At 46.6% G+C, this 13134-nt stretch overlaps 37 non-coding genes and 29 pseudogenes across 37 annotated transcripts; 62 read left to right on the forward strand and 4 right to left on the reverse strand.

Moving 5' to 3' along the window:
• Nucleotides 1-119, forward strand: LOC144418254 (5S ribosomal RNA). Its single transcript, XR_013473436.1, has one exon. It is a non-coding gene; the product is annotated as a 5S ribosomal RNA (ribosomal RNA).
• Nucleotides 120-200: 81 nt separating this feature from the next.
• LOC144418123 (5S ribosomal RNA) lies at nt 201-318 on the forward strand (annotated as a pseudogene).
• Nucleotides 319-399: 81 nt separating this feature from the next.
• LOC144418124 (5S ribosomal RNA) lies at nt 400-517 on the forward strand (annotated as a pseudogene).
• Nucleotides 518-598: 81 nt separating this feature from the next.
• Nucleotides 599-707, forward strand: LOC144411968 (5S ribosomal RNA; annotated as a pseudogene).
• Nucleotides 708-788: 81 nt separating this feature from the next.
• On the forward strand, nt 789-907 carry LOC144418362 (5S ribosomal RNA; annotated as a pseudogene).
• Nucleotides 908-988: 81 nt separating this feature from the next.
• On the forward strand, nt 989-1107 carry LOC144416888 (5S ribosomal RNA). Its single transcript, XR_013472781.1, has one exon. It is a non-coding gene; the product is annotated as a 5S ribosomal RNA (ribosomal RNA).
• Nucleotides 1108-1188: 81 nt separating this feature from the next.
• LOC144418266 (5S ribosomal RNA) lies at nt 1189-1307 on the forward strand. Its single transcript, XR_013473438.1, has one exon. It is a non-coding gene; the product is annotated as a 5S ribosomal RNA (ribosomal RNA).
• Nucleotides 1308-1388: 81 nt separating this feature from the next.
• LOC144418125 (5S ribosomal RNA) lies at nt 1389-1506 on the forward strand (annotated as a pseudogene).
• An 81-nt stretch (nt 1507-1587) lies between these two features.
• LOC144411969 (5S ribosomal RNA) lies at nt 1588-1696 on the forward strand (annotated as a pseudogene).
• Nucleotides 1697-1777: 81 nt separating this feature from the next.
• Nucleotides 1778-1886, forward strand: LOC144412478 (5S ribosomal RNA; annotated as a pseudogene).
• An 81-nt stretch (nt 1887-1967) lies between these two features.
• LOC144418277 (5S ribosomal RNA) lies at nt 1968-2086 on the forward strand. The gene has a single exon (XR_013473439.1). It is a non-coding gene; the product is annotated as a 5S ribosomal RNA (ribosomal RNA).
• Nucleotides 2087-2167: 81 nt separating this feature from the next.
• On the forward strand, nt 2168-2285 carry LOC144418126 (5S ribosomal RNA; annotated as a pseudogene).
• Nucleotides 2286-2366: 81 nt separating this feature from the next.
• LOC144412786 (5S ribosomal RNA) lies at nt 2367-2475 on the forward strand (annotated as a pseudogene).
• An 81-nt stretch (nt 2476-2556) lies between these two features.
• Nucleotides 2557-2675, forward strand: LOC144418363 (5S ribosomal RNA; annotated as a pseudogene).
• Nucleotides 2676-2756: 81 nt separating this feature from the next.
• Nucleotides 2757-2875, forward strand: LOC144418288 (5S ribosomal RNA). The gene has a single exon (XR_013473440.1). It is a non-coding gene; the product is annotated as a 5S ribosomal RNA (ribosomal RNA).
• Nucleotides 2876-2956: 81 nt separating this feature from the next.
• Nucleotides 2957-3075, forward strand: LOC144418299 (5S ribosomal RNA). Its single transcript, XR_013473441.1, has one exon. It is a non-coding gene; the product is annotated as a 5S ribosomal RNA (ribosomal RNA).
• Nucleotides 3076-3156: 81 nt separating this feature from the next.
• LOC144417988 (5S ribosomal RNA) lies at nt 3157-3275 on the forward strand (annotated as a pseudogene).
• Nucleotides 3276-3361: 86 nt separating this feature from the next.
• LOC144418310 (5S ribosomal RNA) lies at nt 3362-3480 on the forward strand. Its single transcript, XR_013473442.1, has one exon. It is a non-coding gene; the product is annotated as a 5S ribosomal RNA (ribosomal RNA).
• An 81-nt stretch (nt 3481-3561) lies between these two features.
• LOC144416034 (5S ribosomal RNA) lies at nt 3562-3680 on the forward strand. Its single transcript, XR_013471928.1, has one exon. It is a non-coding gene; the product is annotated as a 5S ribosomal RNA (ribosomal RNA).
• Nucleotides 3681-3761: 81 nt separating this feature from the next.
• On the forward strand, nt 3762-3870 carry LOC144411970 (5S ribosomal RNA; annotated as a pseudogene).
• Nucleotides 3871-3951: 81 nt separating this feature from the next.
• On the forward strand, nt 3952-4070 carry LOC144418166 (5S ribosomal RNA; annotated as a pseudogene).
• Nucleotides 4071-4151: 81 nt separating this feature from the next.
• Nucleotides 4152-4269, forward strand: LOC144412293 (5S ribosomal RNA; annotated as a pseudogene).
• An 81-nt stretch (nt 4270-4350) lies between these two features.
• On the forward strand, nt 4351-4468 carry LOC144418127 (5S ribosomal RNA; annotated as a pseudogene).
• An 81-nt stretch (nt 4469-4549) lies between these two features.
• LOC144411972 (5S ribosomal RNA) lies at nt 4550-4658 on the forward strand (annotated as a pseudogene).
• An 81-nt stretch (nt 4659-4739) lies between these two features.
• Nucleotides 4740-4857, forward strand: LOC144412464 (5S ribosomal RNA; annotated as a pseudogene).
• An 81-nt stretch (nt 4858-4938) lies between these two features.
• Nucleotides 4939-5056, forward strand: LOC144418128 (5S ribosomal RNA; annotated as a pseudogene).
• A 78-nt stretch (nt 5057-5134) lies between these two features.
• LOC144415869 (5S ribosomal RNA) lies at nt 5135-5253 on the forward strand. The gene has a single exon (XR_013471763.1). It is a non-coding gene; the product is annotated as a 5S ribosomal RNA (ribosomal RNA).
• Nucleotides 5254-5334: 81 nt separating this feature from the next.
• On the forward strand, nt 5335-5453 carry LOC144417524 (5S ribosomal RNA; annotated as a pseudogene).
• An 81-nt stretch (nt 5454-5534) lies between these two features.
• On the forward strand, nt 5535-5653 carry LOC144417304 (5S ribosomal RNA). Its single transcript, XR_013473198.1, has one exon. It is a non-coding gene; the product is annotated as a 5S ribosomal RNA (ribosomal RNA).
• Nucleotides 5654-5738: 85 nt separating this feature from the next.
• On the forward strand, nt 5739-5857 carry LOC144416269 (5S ribosomal RNA). The gene has a single exon (XR_013472162.1). It is a non-coding gene; the product is annotated as a 5S ribosomal RNA (ribosomal RNA).
• Nucleotides 5858-5938: 81 nt separating this feature from the next.
• On the forward strand, nt 5939-6057 carry LOC144418322 (5S ribosomal RNA). Its single transcript, XR_013473444.1, has one exon. It is a non-coding gene; the product is annotated as a 5S ribosomal RNA (ribosomal RNA).
• An 81-nt stretch (nt 6058-6138) lies between these two features.
• Nucleotides 6139-6257, forward strand: LOC144415502 (5S ribosomal RNA). Its single transcript, XR_013471394.1, has one exon. It is a non-coding gene; the product is annotated as a 5S ribosomal RNA (ribosomal RNA).
• Nucleotides 6258-6338: 81 nt separating this feature from the next.
• Nucleotides 6339-6447, forward strand: LOC144411973 (5S ribosomal RNA; annotated as a pseudogene).
• Nucleotides 6448-6528: 81 nt separating this feature from the next.
• Nucleotides 6529-6646, forward strand: LOC144413103 (5S ribosomal RNA; annotated as a pseudogene).
• Nucleotides 6647-6727: 81 nt separating this feature from the next.
• LOC144415522 (5S ribosomal RNA) lies at nt 6728-6846 on the forward strand. Its single transcript, XR_013471413.1, has one exon. It is a non-coding gene; the product is annotated as a 5S ribosomal RNA (ribosomal RNA).
• An 81-nt stretch (nt 6847-6927) lies between these two features.
• Nucleotides 6928-7046, forward strand: LOC144417642 (5S ribosomal RNA; annotated as a pseudogene).
• Nucleotides 7047-7127: 81 nt separating this feature from the next.
• Nucleotides 7128-7246, forward strand: LOC144418333 (5S ribosomal RNA). The gene has a single exon (XR_013473446.1). It is a non-coding gene; the product is annotated as a 5S ribosomal RNA (ribosomal RNA).
• Nucleotides 7247-7331: 85 nt separating this feature from the next.
• On the forward strand, nt 7332-7450 carry LOC144415234 (5S ribosomal RNA). The gene has a single exon (XR_013471126.1). It is a non-coding gene; the product is annotated as a 5S ribosomal RNA (ribosomal RNA).
• An 81-nt stretch (nt 7451-7531) lies between these two features.
• Nucleotides 7532-7650, forward strand: LOC144416477 (5S ribosomal RNA). The gene has a single exon (XR_013472370.1). It is a non-coding gene; the product is annotated as a 5S ribosomal RNA (ribosomal RNA).
• Nucleotides 7651-7731: 81 nt separating this feature from the next.
• LOC144414932 (5S ribosomal RNA) lies at nt 7732-7850 on the forward strand. Its single transcript, XR_013470824.1, has one exon. It is a non-coding gene; the product is annotated as a 5S ribosomal RNA (ribosomal RNA).
• Nucleotides 7851-7931: 81 nt separating this feature from the next.
• LOC144414933 (5S ribosomal RNA) lies at nt 7932-8050 on the forward strand. The gene has a single exon (XR_013470825.1). It is a non-coding gene; the product is annotated as a 5S ribosomal RNA (ribosomal RNA).
• Nucleotides 8051-8131: 81 nt separating this feature from the next.
• Nucleotides 8132-8250, forward strand: LOC144414550 (5S ribosomal RNA). Its single transcript, XR_013470440.1, has one exon. It is a non-coding gene; the product is annotated as a 5S ribosomal RNA (ribosomal RNA).
• Nucleotides 8251-8331: 81 nt separating this feature from the next.
• On the forward strand, nt 8332-8450 carry LOC144412491 (5S ribosomal RNA; annotated as a pseudogene).
• Nucleotides 8451-8531: 81 nt separating this feature from the next.
• LOC144415802 (5S ribosomal RNA) lies at nt 8532-8650 on the forward strand. Its single transcript, XR_013471696.1, has one exon. It is a non-coding gene; the product is annotated as a 5S ribosomal RNA (ribosomal RNA).
• Nucleotides 8651-8731: 81 nt separating this feature from the next.
• On the forward strand, nt 8732-8850 carry LOC144415159 (5S ribosomal RNA). Its single transcript, XR_013471051.1, has one exon. It is a non-coding gene; the product is annotated as a 5S ribosomal RNA (ribosomal RNA).
• An 81-nt stretch (nt 8851-8931) lies between these two features.
• Nucleotides 8932-9050, forward strand: LOC144415932 (5S ribosomal RNA). Its single transcript, XR_013471826.1, has one exon. It is a non-coding gene; the product is annotated as a 5S ribosomal RNA (ribosomal RNA).
• An 81-nt stretch (nt 9051-9131) lies between these two features.
• Nucleotides 9132-9249, forward strand: LOC144412225 (5S ribosomal RNA; annotated as a pseudogene).
• Nucleotides 9250-9330: 81 nt separating this feature from the next.
• LOC144412439 (5S ribosomal RNA) lies at nt 9331-9439 on the forward strand (annotated as a pseudogene).
• An 81-nt stretch (nt 9440-9520) lies between these two features.
• LOC144412226 (5S ribosomal RNA) lies at nt 9521-9638 on the forward strand (annotated as a pseudogene).
• Nucleotides 9639-9719: 81 nt separating this feature from the next.
• Nucleotides 9720-9838, forward strand: LOC144415523 (5S ribosomal RNA). The gene has a single exon (XR_013471414.1). It is a non-coding gene; the product is annotated as a 5S ribosomal RNA (ribosomal RNA).
• An 81-nt stretch (nt 9839-9919) lies between these two features.
• On the forward strand, nt 9920-10038 carry LOC144416304 (5S ribosomal RNA). Its single transcript, XR_013472197.1, has one exon. It is a non-coding gene; the product is annotated as a 5S ribosomal RNA (ribosomal RNA).
• An 81-nt stretch (nt 10039-10119) lies between these two features.
• Nucleotides 10120-10238, forward strand: LOC144414617 (5S ribosomal RNA). Its single transcript, XR_013470506.1, has one exon. It is a non-coding gene; the product is annotated as a 5S ribosomal RNA (ribosomal RNA).
• Nucleotides 10239-10322: 84 nt separating this feature from the next.
• Nucleotides 10323-10441, forward strand: LOC144415235 (5S ribosomal RNA). Its single transcript, XR_013471127.1, has one exon. It is a non-coding gene; the product is annotated as a 5S ribosomal RNA (ribosomal RNA).
• An 81-nt stretch (nt 10442-10522) lies between these two features.
• On the forward strand, nt 10523-10641 carry LOC144416478 (5S ribosomal RNA). Its single transcript, XR_013472371.1, has one exon. It is a non-coding gene; the product is annotated as a 5S ribosomal RNA (ribosomal RNA).
• Nucleotides 10642-10722: 81 nt separating this feature from the next.
• Nucleotides 10723-10841, forward strand: LOC144414934 (5S ribosomal RNA). Its single transcript, XR_013470826.1, has one exon. It is a non-coding gene; the product is annotated as a 5S ribosomal RNA (ribosomal RNA).
• An 81-nt stretch (nt 10842-10922) lies between these two features.
• On the forward strand, nt 10923-11041 carry LOC144416320 (5S ribosomal RNA). The gene has a single exon (XR_013472213.1). It is a non-coding gene; the product is annotated as a 5S ribosomal RNA (ribosomal RNA).
• Nucleotides 11042-11122: 81 nt separating this feature from the next.
• Nucleotides 11123-11241, forward strand: LOC144418344 (5S ribosomal RNA). The gene has a single exon (XR_013473448.1). It is a non-coding gene; the product is annotated as a 5S ribosomal RNA (ribosomal RNA).
• An 81-nt stretch (nt 11242-11322) lies between these two features.
• On the forward strand, nt 11323-11431 carry LOC144412949 (5S ribosomal RNA; annotated as a pseudogene).
• An 81-nt stretch (nt 11432-11512) lies between these two features.
• LOC144418355 (5S ribosomal RNA) lies at nt 11513-11631 on the forward strand. The gene has a single exon (XR_013473449.1). It is a non-coding gene; the product is annotated as a 5S ribosomal RNA (ribosomal RNA).
• Nucleotides 11632-11716: 85 nt separating this feature from the next.
• On the forward strand, nt 11717-11835 carry LOC144415416 (5S ribosomal RNA). The gene has a single exon (XR_013471308.1). It is a non-coding gene; the product is annotated as a 5S ribosomal RNA (ribosomal RNA).
• Nucleotides 11836-11916: 81 nt separating this feature from the next.
• Nucleotides 11917-12035, forward strand: LOC144414930 (5S ribosomal RNA). The gene has a single exon (XR_013470822.1). It is a non-coding gene; the product is annotated as a 5S ribosomal RNA (ribosomal RNA).
• Nucleotides 12036-12116: 81 nt separating this feature from the next.
• Nucleotides 12117-12235, forward strand: LOC144418071 (5S ribosomal RNA; annotated as a pseudogene).
• Nucleotides 12236-12381: 146 nt separating this feature from the next.
• LOC144417419 (5S ribosomal RNA) lies at nt 12382-12500 on the reverse strand. The gene has a single exon (XR_013473312.1). It is a non-coding gene; the product is annotated as a 5S ribosomal RNA (ribosomal RNA).
• Nucleotides 12501-12581: 81 nt separating this feature from the next.
• LOC144415524 (5S ribosomal RNA) lies at nt 12582-12700 on the reverse strand. Its single transcript, XR_013471416.1, has one exon. It is a non-coding gene; the product is annotated as a 5S ribosomal RNA (ribosomal RNA).
• Nucleotides 12701-12781: 81 nt separating this feature from the next.
• Nucleotides 12782-12899, reverse strand: LOC144411923 (5S ribosomal RNA; annotated as a pseudogene).
• Nucleotides 12900-12980: 81 nt separating this feature from the next.
• LOC144417249 (5S ribosomal RNA) lies at nt 12981-13099 on the reverse strand. Its single transcript, XR_013473142.1, has one exon. It is a non-coding gene; the product is annotated as a 5S ribosomal RNA (ribosomal RNA).
• Nucleotides 13100-13134: the final 35 nt, after the last annotated feature.

The raw sequence follows: 13134 nt of genomic DNA on the forward strand, positions 1-13134 counted from the left end.
GCCTACAACCATACCACGTTGAATGCACCCGATCTCGTTCGATCTCGGAAGTTAAGCAATGTCGGGCTCGGTTAGTACTTGCATGGGTGACCGGCTGGGAATACCGAGTGTCGTAGGCTTTTCGTCGCCGTTTCGTTCGATTTTGCTCTGCTTTCCAACAACTGCGAAATACAAATAGCCGAATAGACTACTACTTTATCGCCTACAACCATACCACGTTGAATGCACCCGATCTCGTCGATCTCGGAAGTTAAGCAATGTCGGGTTCGGTTAGTACTTGCATGGGTGACCGGCTGGGAATACCGAGTGTCGTAAGCTTTTCGTCGTCGTTTCATTCGATTTTGCTCTGTTTTCTAACAATTGCGAAATACAAATAGCCGAATAGACTACTACTTTATCGCCTACAACCATACCACGTTGAATGCACCCGATCTCGTCGATCTCGGAAGTTAAGCAATGTCGGGTTCGGTTAGTACTTGCATGGGTGACCGGCTGGGAATACCGAGTGTCGTAAGCTTTTCGTCGTTGTTTCATTCGATTTTGCTGTGTTTTCTAACAACTGCGAAATACAAATAGCCGAATAGACTACTACTTTATCGCCTACAACCATACCACGTTGAATGCACCCGATCTCGGAAGTTAAGCAATGTCGGGCTCGGTTAGTACTTGCATGGGTGACCGGCTGGGAATACCGAGTGTCGTAGGCTTTTTGTCGCCGTTTCATTCGATTTTGCTCTGTTTTCCAACAACTGCGAAATACAAATAGCCGAATACACTACTACTTTATCGCATACAACCATACCACGTTGAATGCACCCGTTATCGTTCGATCTCGGAAGTTAAGCAATGTCGGGCTCGGTTAGTACTTGCATGGGTGACCGGCTGGGAATACCGAGTGTCGTAGGCTTTTCGTCGCCGTTTCATTCGATTTTGCTCTGTTTTCCAACAACTGCGAAATACAAATAGCCGAATAGACTACTACTTTATCGCCTACAATCATACCACGTTGAATGCACCCGATCTCGTTCGATCTCGGAAGTTAAGCAATGTTGGGCTCGGTTAGTACTTGCGTGGGTGAACGGCTGGGAATACCGAGTGTCGTAGGCTTTTCGTCGCCGTTTCATTCGATTTTGCTCTGTTTTCCAACAACTGCGAAATACAAATAGCCGAATAGACTACTACTTTATCGCCTACAACCATACCACGTTGAATGCACCCGATCTCGTTCGATCTCGGAAGTTAAGCAATGTCGGGCTCGGTTAGTACTTGCATGGGTGACCGGCTGGGAATACCGAGTGTCGTAGGCTTTTCGTCGCCGTTTCATTCGATTTTGCTCTGTTTTCCAACAACTGCGAAATACAAATAGCCGAATAGACTACTACTTTATCGCCTACAACCATACCACGTTGAATGCACCCGATCTCGTCGATCTCGGAAGTTAAGCAATGTCGGGTTCGGTTAGTACTTGCATGGGTGACCGGCTGGGAATACCGAGTGTCGTAAGCTTTTCGTCGTTGTTTCATTCGATTTTGCTGTGTTTTCTAACAACTGCGAAATACAAATAGCCGAATAGACTACTACTTTATCGCCTACAACCATACCACGTTGAATGCACCCGATCTCGGAAGTTAAGCAATGTCGGGCTCGGTTAGTACTTGCATGGGTGACCGGCTGGGAATACCGAGTGTCGTAGGCTTTTCGTCGCCGTTTCATTCGATTTTGCTCTGTTTTCCAACAACTGCGAAATACAAATAGCCGAAAAAACTACTGCTTTACCGCCTACAACCTTACCACGTTGAATGCACCCGATCTCGGAAGTTAAGCAATGTCGGGCTCGGTTAGTACTTGCATGGGTGACCGGCTGGGAATACCGAGTGTCGTAGGCTTTTCGTCGCCGTTTCATTCGATTTTGCTCTGTTTTCCAACAACTGCGAAATACAAATAGCCGAATAGACTACTACTTTATCGCCTACAACCATACCACGTTGAATGCACCCGATCTCGTTCGATCTCGGAAGTTAAGCAATGTCGGGCTCGGTTAGTACTTGCATGGGTGACCGGCTGGGAATACCGAGTGTCGTAGGCTTTTCGTCGTCGTTTCATTCGATTTTGCTCTGTTTTCTAACAATTGCGAAATACAAATAGCCGAATAGACTACTACTTTATCGCCTACAACCATACCACGTTGAATGCACCCGATCTCGTCGATCTCGGAAGTTAAGCAATGTCGGGTTCGGTTAGTACTTGCATGGGTGACCGGCTGGGAATACCGAGTGTCGTAAGCTTTTCGTCGTTGTTTCATTCGATTTTGCTGTGTTTTCTAACAACTGCGAAATACAAATAGCCGAATAGACTACTACTTTATCGCCTACAACCATACCACGTTGAATGCACCCGATCTCGGAAGTTTAGCAATGTCGGGCTCGGTTAGTACTTGCATGGGTGACCGGCTGGGAATACCGAGTGTCGTAGGCTTTTTGTCGCCGTTTCATTCGATTTTGCTCTGTTTTCCAACAACTGCGAAATACAAATAGCCGAATACACTACTACTTTATCGCATACAACCATACCACGTTGAATGCACCCGTTATCGTTCGATCTCGGAAGTTAAGCAATGTCGGGCTCGGTTAGTACTTGCATGGGTGACCGGCTGGGAATACCGAGTGTCGTAGGCTTTTCGTCGCCGTTTCATTCGATTTTGCTCTGTTTTCCAACAACTGCGAAATACAAATAGCCGAATAGACTACTACTTTATCGCCTACAACCATACCACGTTGAATGCACCCGATCTCGTTCGATCTCGGAAGTTAAGCAATGTCGGGCTCGGTTAGTACTTGCATGGGTGACCGGCTGGGAATACCGAGTGTCGTAGGCTTTTCGTCGCCGTTTCATTCGATTTTGCTCTGTTTTCCAACAACTGCGAAATACAAATAGCCGAATAGACTACTACTTTATCGCCTACAACCATACCACGTTGAATGCACCCGATCTCGTTCGATCTCGGAAGTTAAGCAATGTCGGGCTCGGTTAGTACTTGCATGGGTGACCGGCTGGGAATACCGAGTGTCGTAGGCTTTTCGTCGCCGTTTCATTCGATTTTGCTCTGTTTTCCAACAACTGCGAAATACAAATAGCCGAATAGACTACTACTTTATCGCCTACAACCATACCACGTTGAATGCACCCGATCTCGTTCGATCTCGGAAGTTAAGCAATGTCGGGCTCGGTTAGTACTTGCATGGGTGACCGGCTGGGAATACCGAGTGTCGTATCGTAGGCTTTTCGTCGCCGTTTCATTCGATTTTGCTCTGTTTTCCAACAACTGCGAAATACAAATAGCCGAATAGACTACTACTTTATCGCCTACAACCATACCACGTTGAATGCACCCGATCTCGTTCGATCTCGGAAGTTAAGCAATGTCGGGCTCGGTTAGTACTTGCATGGGTGACCGGCTGGGAATACCGAGTGTCGTAGGCTTTTCGTCGCCGTTTCGTTCGATTTTGCTCTGTTTTCCAACAACTGCGAAATACAAATAGCCGAATAGACTACTACTTTATCGCCTACAACCATACCACGTTGAATGCACCCGATCTCGTTCGATCTCGGAAGTTAAGCAATGTCGGGCTCGGTTAGTACTTGCATGGGTGACCGGCTGGGAATACCGAGTGTCGAAGGCTTTTCGTCGCCGTTTCATTCGATTTTGCTCTGTTTTCCAACAACTGCGAAATAAAAATAGCCGAATAAACTACTGCTTTACCGCCTACAACCATACCACGTTGAATGCACCCGATCTCGGAAGTTAAGCAATGTCGGGCTCGGTTAGTACTTGCATGGGTGACCGGCTGGGAATACCGAGTGTCGTAGGCTTTTCGTCGCCGTTTCATTCGATTTTGCTCTGTTTTCCAACAACTGCGAAATACAAATAGCCGAATAGACTACTACTTTATCGCCTAAAACCATACCACGTTGAATGCACCCGATCTCGTTCGATGTCGGAAGTTAAGCAATGTCGGGCTCGGTTAGTACTTGCATGGGTGACCGGCTGGGAATATCGAGTGTCGTAGGCTTTTCGTCGCCGTTTCGTTCGATTTTGCTCTGCTTTCCAACAACTGCGAAATACAAATAGCCGAATAGACTACTACTTTATCGCCTACAACCATACCACGTTGAATGCACCCGATCTCGTCGATCTCGGAAGTTATGCAATGTCGGGTTCGGTTAGTACTTGCATGGGTGACCGGCTGGGAATACCGAGTGTCGTAAGCTTTTCGTCGTCGTTTCATTCGATTTTGCTCTGTTTTCTTACAATTGCGAAATACAAATAGCCGAATAGACTACTACTTTATCGCCTACAACCATACCACGTTGAATGCACCCGATCTCGTCGATCTCGGAAGTTAAGCAATGTCGGGTTCGGTTAGTACTTGCATGGGTGACCGGCTGGGAATACCGAGTGTCGTAAGCTTTTCGTCGTTGTTTCATTCGATTTTGCTGTGTTTTCTAACAACTGCGAAATACAAATAGCCGAATAGACTACTACTTTATCGCCTACAACCATACCACGTTGAATGCACCCGATCTCGGAAGTTAAGCAATGTCGGGCTCGGTTAGTACTTGCATGGGTGACCGGCTGGGAATACCGAGTGTCGTAGGCTTTTCGTCGCCGCTTCATTCGATTTTGCTCTGTTTTCCAACAACTGCGAAATACAAATAGCCGAATAGACTACTACTTTATCGCCTACAACCATACCACGGTGAATGCACCCGATCTCGTCGATCTCGGAAGTTAAGCAATGTCGGGTTCGTTTAGTACTTGCATGGGTGACCGGCTGGGAATACCGAGTGTCGTAAGCTTTTCGTCGTCGTTTCATTCGATTTTGCTCTGTTTTCTAACAATTGCGAAATACAAATAGCCGAATAGACTACTACTTTATCGCCTACAACCATACCACGTTGAATGCACCCGATCTCGTCGATCTCGGAAGTTAAGCAATGTCGGGTTCGGTTAGTACTTGCATGGGTGACCGGCTGGGAATACCGAGTGTCGTAAGCTTTTCGTCGTTTCATTCGATTTTGCTGTGTTTTCTAACAACTGCGAAATACAAATAGCCGAATAGACTACTACTTTATCGCCTACAACCATACCACGTTGAATGCACCCGATCTTGTTTGATCTCGGAAGTTAAGCAATGTCGGGCTTGGTTAGTACTTGCATGGGTGACCGGCTGGGAATACCGAGTGTCGTAGGCTTTTCGTCGCCGTTTCATTCGATTTTGCTCTGTTTTCTAACTACTGCGAAATACAAATAGCCGAATATACTACCATTTTATCGCCTACAACCATACCACGGTGAATGCACCCGATCTCGTTCGATCTCGGAAGTTAAGCAATGTCGTGCTCGGTTAGTACTTGCATGGGTGACCGGCTGGGAATACCGAGTGTCGTAGGCTTTTCGTCGCCGTTTCATTCGATTTTGCTCTGTTTTCTAACAACTGCGAAATACAAATAGCCGAATAGACTACTACTTTATTGCCTACAACCATACCACGTTGAATGCACCCGATCTCGTTCGATCTCGAAAGTTAAGCAATGTCGGGCTCGGTTAGTACTTGCATGGGTGGCCGGCTAGGAATACCGAGTGTCGTAGGCTTTTTTTTCGTCGCCGTTCCATTCGTTTTTTCTCTGTTTTCTAACAACTGCAAAATACAAATAGCAGAACAGACTAATACTTTATCGACTACAACCATACCACGTTGAATGCACCCGATCACGTTCGATCTCGGAAGTTAAGCAATGTCGGGCTCGATTAGTACTTGCATGGGTGACCGGCTGGGAATACCGAGTGTCGTAGGCTTTTCGTCGCCGCTTCATTCGATTTTGCTCTGTTTTCCAACAACTGCGAAATACAAATAGCCGAATAGACTTCCACTTTATCGCCTACAACCATACCACGTTGAATGCACCCGATCTCGTTCGATCTCGGAAGTTAAGCAATGTCGGGCTCGGTTAGTACTTGCATGGGTGACCGGCTGGGAATACCGAGTGTCGTAGGCTTTTCGTCGCCGTTTCATTCGATTTTGCTCTGTTTTCCAACAACTGCGAAATACAAATAGCCGAATAGACTACTACTTTATCGCCTACAATCATACCACGTTGAATGCACCCGATCTCGTTCGAACTCGGAAGTTAAGCAATGTCGGGCTCGGTTAGTACTTGCATGGGTGACCGGCTGGGAATACCGAGTGTCGTAAGCTTTTCGTCGCCGTTTCATTCGATTTTGCTCTGTTTTCCAACAACTGCGAAATACAAATAGCCGAATAGACTACTACTTTATCGCCTACAACCATACCACGTTGAATGCACCCGATCTCGGAAGTTAAGCAATGTCGGGCTCGGTTAGTACTTGCATGGGTGACCGGCTGGGAATACCGAGTGTCGTAGGCTTTTCGTCGCCGTTTCATTCGATTTTGCTCTGTTTTCTCACAATTGCGAAATACAAATAGCCGAATAGACTACTACTTTATCGCCTACAACCATACCACGTTGAATGCACCAGATCTCGTCGATCTCGGAAGTTATATAATGTCGGGTTCGGTTAGTACTTGCATGGATGACCGGCTGGGAATAACGAGTGTCGTAAGCTTTTCGTCGTCGTTTCATTCGATTTTGCTGTGTTTTCTAACAACTGCGAAATACAAATAGCCGAATAGACTACTACTTTATCGCCTACAACCATACCACGTTGAATGCACCCGATCTTGTTCGATCTCGGAAGTTAAGCAATGTCGGGCTTGGTTAGTACTTGCATGGGTGACCGGCTGGGAATACCGAGTGTCGTAGGCTTTTCGTCGCCGTTTCATTCGATTTTGCTCTGTTTTCTAACAACTGCAAAATACAAATAGCCGAATAGACTGCTACTTTATTGCCTACAACCATACCACGTTGAATGCACTCGATCTCGTTCGATCTCGGAAGTTAAGCAATGTCGGGCTCGGGTAGTACTTGCATGGGTGACCGGCTGGGAATACTGATTGTCGTAGGCTTTTCGTCGCCGTTTCATTCGAGTTTGCTCTGTTTTCTAACAACTGCGAAATACAAATAGCCCAATAGACTACTACTTTATTGCCTACAACCATACCACGTTGAATGCACCCGATCTCGTTCGATCTCGGAAGTTAAGCAATGTCGGGCTCGGTTAGTACTTGCATGGGTGACCGGCTGGGAATACCGAGTGTCGTAGGCTTTTTCTTCGTCGCCGTTCCATTCGTTTTTTCTCTAATTTCTAACAACTGCAAAATACAAATAGCAGAACAGACTACTACTTTATCGACTACAACCATACCACGTTGAATGCACCCGATCTCGTTCGATCTCGGAAGTTAAGCAATGTCGGGCTCGGTTAGTACTTGCATGGGTGACCGGCTGGGAATACCGAGTGTCGTAGGCTTTTTGTCGCCGCTTCATTCGATTTTGCTCTGTTTTCCAACAACTGCGAAATACAAATAGCCGAATAGACTACTACTTCACCGCCTACAACCATACCACGTTGAATGCACCCAATCTCGTTCGATCTCGGAAGTTAAGCAATGTCGGGCTCGGTTAGTACTTGCATGGGTGACCGGCTGGGAATACCGAGTGTCGTAGGCTTTTCGTCGCCGTTTCATTCGATTTTGCTCTGTTTTCCAACAACTGCGAAATACAAATAGCCGAATAGACTACTACTTTATCGCCTACAACCATACCACGTTGAATGCACCCGATCTCGTTCGATCTCGGAAGTCAAGCAATGTCGGGCTCGGTTAGTACTTGCATGGGTGACCGGCTGGGAATACCGAGTGTCGTAGGCTTTTCGTCGCCGTTTCATTCGATTTTGCTCTGTTTTCCAACAACTGCGAAATACAAATAGCCGAATAGACTACTACTTTATCGCCTACAACCATACCACGTTGAATGCACCCGATCTCGTTCGATCTCGGAAGTCAAGCAATGTCGGGCTCGGTTAGTACTTGCATGGGTGACCGGCTGGGAATACCGAGTGTCGTAGGCTTTTCGTCGCCGTTTCATTCGATTTTGCTCTGTTTTCCAACAACTGCGAAATACAAATAGCCGAATAGACTACTACTTTATCGCCTACAATCATACCACGTTGAATGCACCCGATCTCGTTCGATCTCGGAAGTTAAGCAATGTCGGGCTCGGTTAGTACTTGCATGGGTGACCGGCTGGGAATACCGAGTGTCGTAGGCTTTTCGTCGCCGTTTCATTCGATTTTGCTCTGTTTTCCAACAACTGCGAAATACAAATAACCGAATAGACTACTACTTTATCGCCTACAACCATACCACGTTGAATGCACCCGTTATCGTTCGATCTCGGAAGTTAAGCAATGTCGGGCTCGGTTAGTACTTGCTTGGGTGACGGGCTGGGAATACCGAGTGTCGTAGGCTTTTCGTCGCCGTTTCATTCGATTTTGCTCTGTTTTCCAACAACTGCAAAATACAAATAGCCGAATAGACTACTACTTTATCCCCTACAACCATACCACGTTGAATGCACCCGATCTCGTTCGATCTCGGAAGTTAAGCAATGTCGGGCTCGGTTAGTACTTGCATGGGTGACCGGCTGGGAATACCGAGTGTCGTAGGCTTCTCGTCGCCGTTTCATTCGATTTTGCTCTGTTTTCCAACAACTGCGAAATACAAATAGCCTAATAGACTACTGCTTTATCGCCTACAACCATACCACGTTGAATGCACCCGATCTCGTTCGATCTCGGAAGTTAAGCAATGTCGGGCTCGGTTAGTACTTGCATGGGTGACCAGCTGGGAATACCGAGTGTCGTAGGCTTTTCGTCGCCGTTTCATTCGATTTTGCTCTGTTTTCCAATAACTGCGAAATACAAATAGCCGAATAGACTACTACTTTATCGCCTACAACCATACCACTTTGAATGCACCCGATCTCGTTCGATCTCGGAAGTTAAGCAATGTCGGGCTCGGTTAGTACTTGCATGGGTGACCGGCTGGGAATGCCGAGCGTCGTAGGCTTTTCGTCGCCGTTTCATTCGATTTTGCTCTGTTTTCCAACAACTGCGAAATACAAATAACCGAATAGACTACTACTTTATCGCCTACAACCATACCACGTTGAATGCACCAGATCTCGTCGATCTCGGAAGTTAAGCAATGTCGGGTTCGGTTAGTACTTGCATGGGTGACCGGCTGGGAATACCGAGTGTCGTAAGCTTTTCGTCGCCGTTTCATTCGATTTTGCTCTGTTCTCCAACAACTGCGAAATACAAATAGCCGAATAGACTACTACTTTATCGCCTACAACCATACCATGTTGAATGCACCCGATCTCGGAAGTTAAGCAATGTCGGGCTCGGTTAGTACTTGCATGGGTGACCGGCTGGGAATACCGAGTGTCGTAGGCTTTTCGTCGCCGTTTCATTCGATTTTGCTCTGTTTTCTAACAATTGCGAAATACAAATAGCCGAATAGACTACTACTTTATCGCCTACAACCATACCACGTTGAATGCACCAGATCTCGTCGATCTCGGAAGTTAAGCAATGTCGGGTTCGGTTAGTACTTGCATGGGTGACCGGCTGGGAATACCGAGTGTCGTAAGCTTTTCGTCGTCGTTTCATTCGATTTTGCTGTGTTTTCTAACAACTGCAAAATACAAATAGCCGAATAGACTACTACTTTATCGCCTACAACCATACCACGTTGAATGCACCCGATCTTGTTCGATCTCGGAAGTTAAGCAATGTCGGGCTTGGTTAGTACTTGCATGGGTGACCGGCTGGGAATACCGAGTGTCGTAGGCTTTTCGTCGCCGTTTCATTCGATTTTGCTCTGTTTTCTAACAACTGCTAAATACAAATAGCCGAATAGACTGCTACTTTATTGCCTACAACCATACCACGTTGAATGCACTCGATCTCGTTCGATCTCGGAAGTTAAGCAATGTCGGGCTCGGTTAGTACTTGCATGGGTGACCGGCTGGGAATACTGAGTGTCGTAGGCTTTTCGTCGCCGTTTCATTCGAGTTTGCTCTGTTTTCTAACAACTGCGAAATACAAATAGCCCAATAGACTACTACTTTATTGCCTACAACCATACCACGTTGAATGCACCCGATCTCGTTCGATCTCGGAAGTTAAGCAATGTCGGGCTCGGTTAGTACTTGCATGGGTGACCGGCCGGGAATACCGAGTGTCGTAGGCTTTTTTTCGTCGCCGTTCCATTCGTTTTTTCTCTAATTTCTAACAACTGCAAAATACAAATAGCAGAACAGACTACTACTTTATCGACTACAACCATACCACGTTGAATGCACCCGATCTCGTTCGATCTCGGAAGTTAAGCAATGTCGGGCTCGGTTAGTACTTGCATGGGTGACCGGCTGGGAATACCGAGTGTCGTAGGCTTTTTGTCGCCGCTTCATTCGATTTTGCTCTGTTTTCCAACAACTGCGAAATACAAATAGCTGAATAGACTACTACTTCACCGCCTACAACCATACCACGTTGAATGCACCCAATCTCGTTCGATCTCGGAAGTTAAGCAATGTCGGGCTCGGTTAGTACTTGCATGGGTGACCGGCTGGGAATACCGAGTGTCGTAGGCTTTTCGTCGCCGTTTCATTCGATTTTGCTCTGTTTTCCAACAACTGCGAAATACAAATAGCCGAATAGACTACTACTTTATCGCCTACAACCATACCACGTTGAATGCACCCGATCTCGTTCGATCTCGGAAGTCAAGCAATGTCGGGCTCGGTTAGTACTTGCATGGGTGACCGGCTGGGAATACCGAGTGTCGTAGGCTTTTCGTCGCCGTTTCATTCGATTTTGCTCTGTTTTCCAACAACTGCGAAATACAAATAGCCGAATAGACTACTACTTTATCGCCTACAACCATACCACGTTGAATGCACCCGATCTCGTTCGATCCCGGAAGTTAAGCAATGTCGGGCTCGGTTAGTACTTGCATGGGTGACCGGCTGGGAATACCGAGTGTCGTAGGCTTTTCGTCGCCGTTTCATTCGATTTTGCTCTGTTTTCCAACAACTGCAAAATACAAATAGCCGAATAGACTACTACTTTATCGCCTACAACCATACCACGTTGAATGCACCCGATCTCGTTCGATCTCGGAAGTTAAGCAATGTCGGGCTCGGTTAGTACTTGCATGGGTGACCGGCTGGGAATACCGAGTGTCGTAGGCTTTTCGTCGCCGTTTCATTCGATTTTGCTCTGTTTTCCAACAACTGCGATATACAAATAGCCGAATAGACTACTACTTTATCTCCTACAACCATACCACGTTGAATGCACCCGATCTCGTAAGTTAAGCAATGTCGGGCTCGGTTAGTACTTGCATGGGTGACCGGCTGGGAATACCGAGTGTCGTAGGCTTTTCGTCGCCGTTTCATTCGATTTTGCTCTGTTTTCCAACAACTGCGAAATACAAATAGCCGAATAGACTACTACTTTATCGCCTACAACCATACCACGTTGAATGCACCCGATCTCGTTCGATCTCGGAAGTTAAGCAATGTCGGGCTCGGTTAGTACTTGCATGGGTGACCGGCTGGGAATACCGAGTGTCGTAGGCTTTTTTTTCGTCGCCGTTTCATTCGATTTTGCTCTGTTTTCCAACAACTGCGAAATACAAATAGCCGAATAGACTACTACTTTATCGCCTACAACCATACCACGTTGAATGCACCCGATCTCGTTCGATCTCGGAAGTTGAGCAATGTCGGGCTCGGTTAGTACTTGCTTGGGTGACCGGCTGGGAATACCGAGTGTTGTAGGCTTTTCGTCGCAGTTTCAATCGATTTTGCTCTGTTTTCCAACAACTGCAAAATACAAATAGCCGAATAGACTACTACTTTATCGCCTACAACCATACCACGTTGAATGCACCCGATCTCGTTCGATCTCGGAAGTTAAGCAATGTCGGGCTAGGTTAGTACTTGCATGGGTGACCGGCTGGGAATACCGAGTGTCGTAGGATTTTTGTCGCCGTTTCATTCGATTTTTCTCTGTTTTCTAACAACTGCGAAATACAAATAGCCGAATAGACTACTACTTTATCGCCTACAACCATACCACGGTGAATGCACCCGATCTCGTTCAATCTCGGAAGTTAAGCAATGTCGGGCTCGGTTAGTACTTGCATGGGTGACCGGCTGGGAATACCGAGTGTCGTAAGCTTTTCGTCGTCGTTTCATTCGATTTTGAACGAGATCGGGTGCATTCAACGTGGTATGGTTGTAGGCAATAAAGTAGTAGTCTATTCGGCTATTTGTATTTCGCAGTTGTTAGAAAACAGAGCAAAATCGAATGAAACGGCGACGAAAAGCCTACGACACTCGGTATTCCCAGCCGGTCACCCATGCAAGTACTAACCGAGCCCGACATTGCTTAACTTCCGAGATTGAACGAGATCGGGTGCATTCACCGTGGTATGGTTGTAGGCGATAAAGTAGTAGTCTATTCGGCTATTTGTATTTCGCAGTTGTTAGAAAACAGAGCAAAATCGAATGAAACGGCGACGAAAAGCCTACGACACTCGGTATTCCCAGCCGGTCACCCATGCAAGTACTAACCAAGCCCGACATTGCTTAACTTCCGAGATCGAACAAGATCGGGTGCATTCAACGTGGTATGGTTGTAGGCGATAAAGTAGTAGTCTATTCGGCTATTTGTATTTCGCAGTTGTTAGAAAACACAGCAAAATCGAATGAAACGACGACGAAAAGCTTACGACACTCGGTATTCCCAGCCGGTCACCCATGCAAGTACCAACCGAACCCGACATTGCTTAACTTCCGAGATCGACGAGATCGGGTGCATTCAACGTGGTATGGTTGTAGGCGATAAAGTAGTAGTCTATTCGGCTATTTGTATTTCGCAGTTGTTGGAAAACAGAGCAAAATCGAATGAAACGGCGACGAAAAGCCTACAACACTCGGTATTCCCAGCCGGTCACCCAAGCAAGTACTAACCGAGCCCGACATTGCTTAACTTCCGAGATCGAACGAGATCGGGTGCATTCAACGTGGTATGGTTGTAGGCGATAAAGTAGTAGTCTATTCGGCTATTTGTATTTT

This window comes from Styela clava, chromosome 15, assembly GCF_964204865.1.
Source record: "Styela clava chromosome 15, kaStyClav1.hap1.2, whole genome shotgun sequence".
NCBI lineage: Eukaryota > Metazoa > Chordata > Ascidiacea > Stolidobranchia > Styelidae > Styela > Styela clava.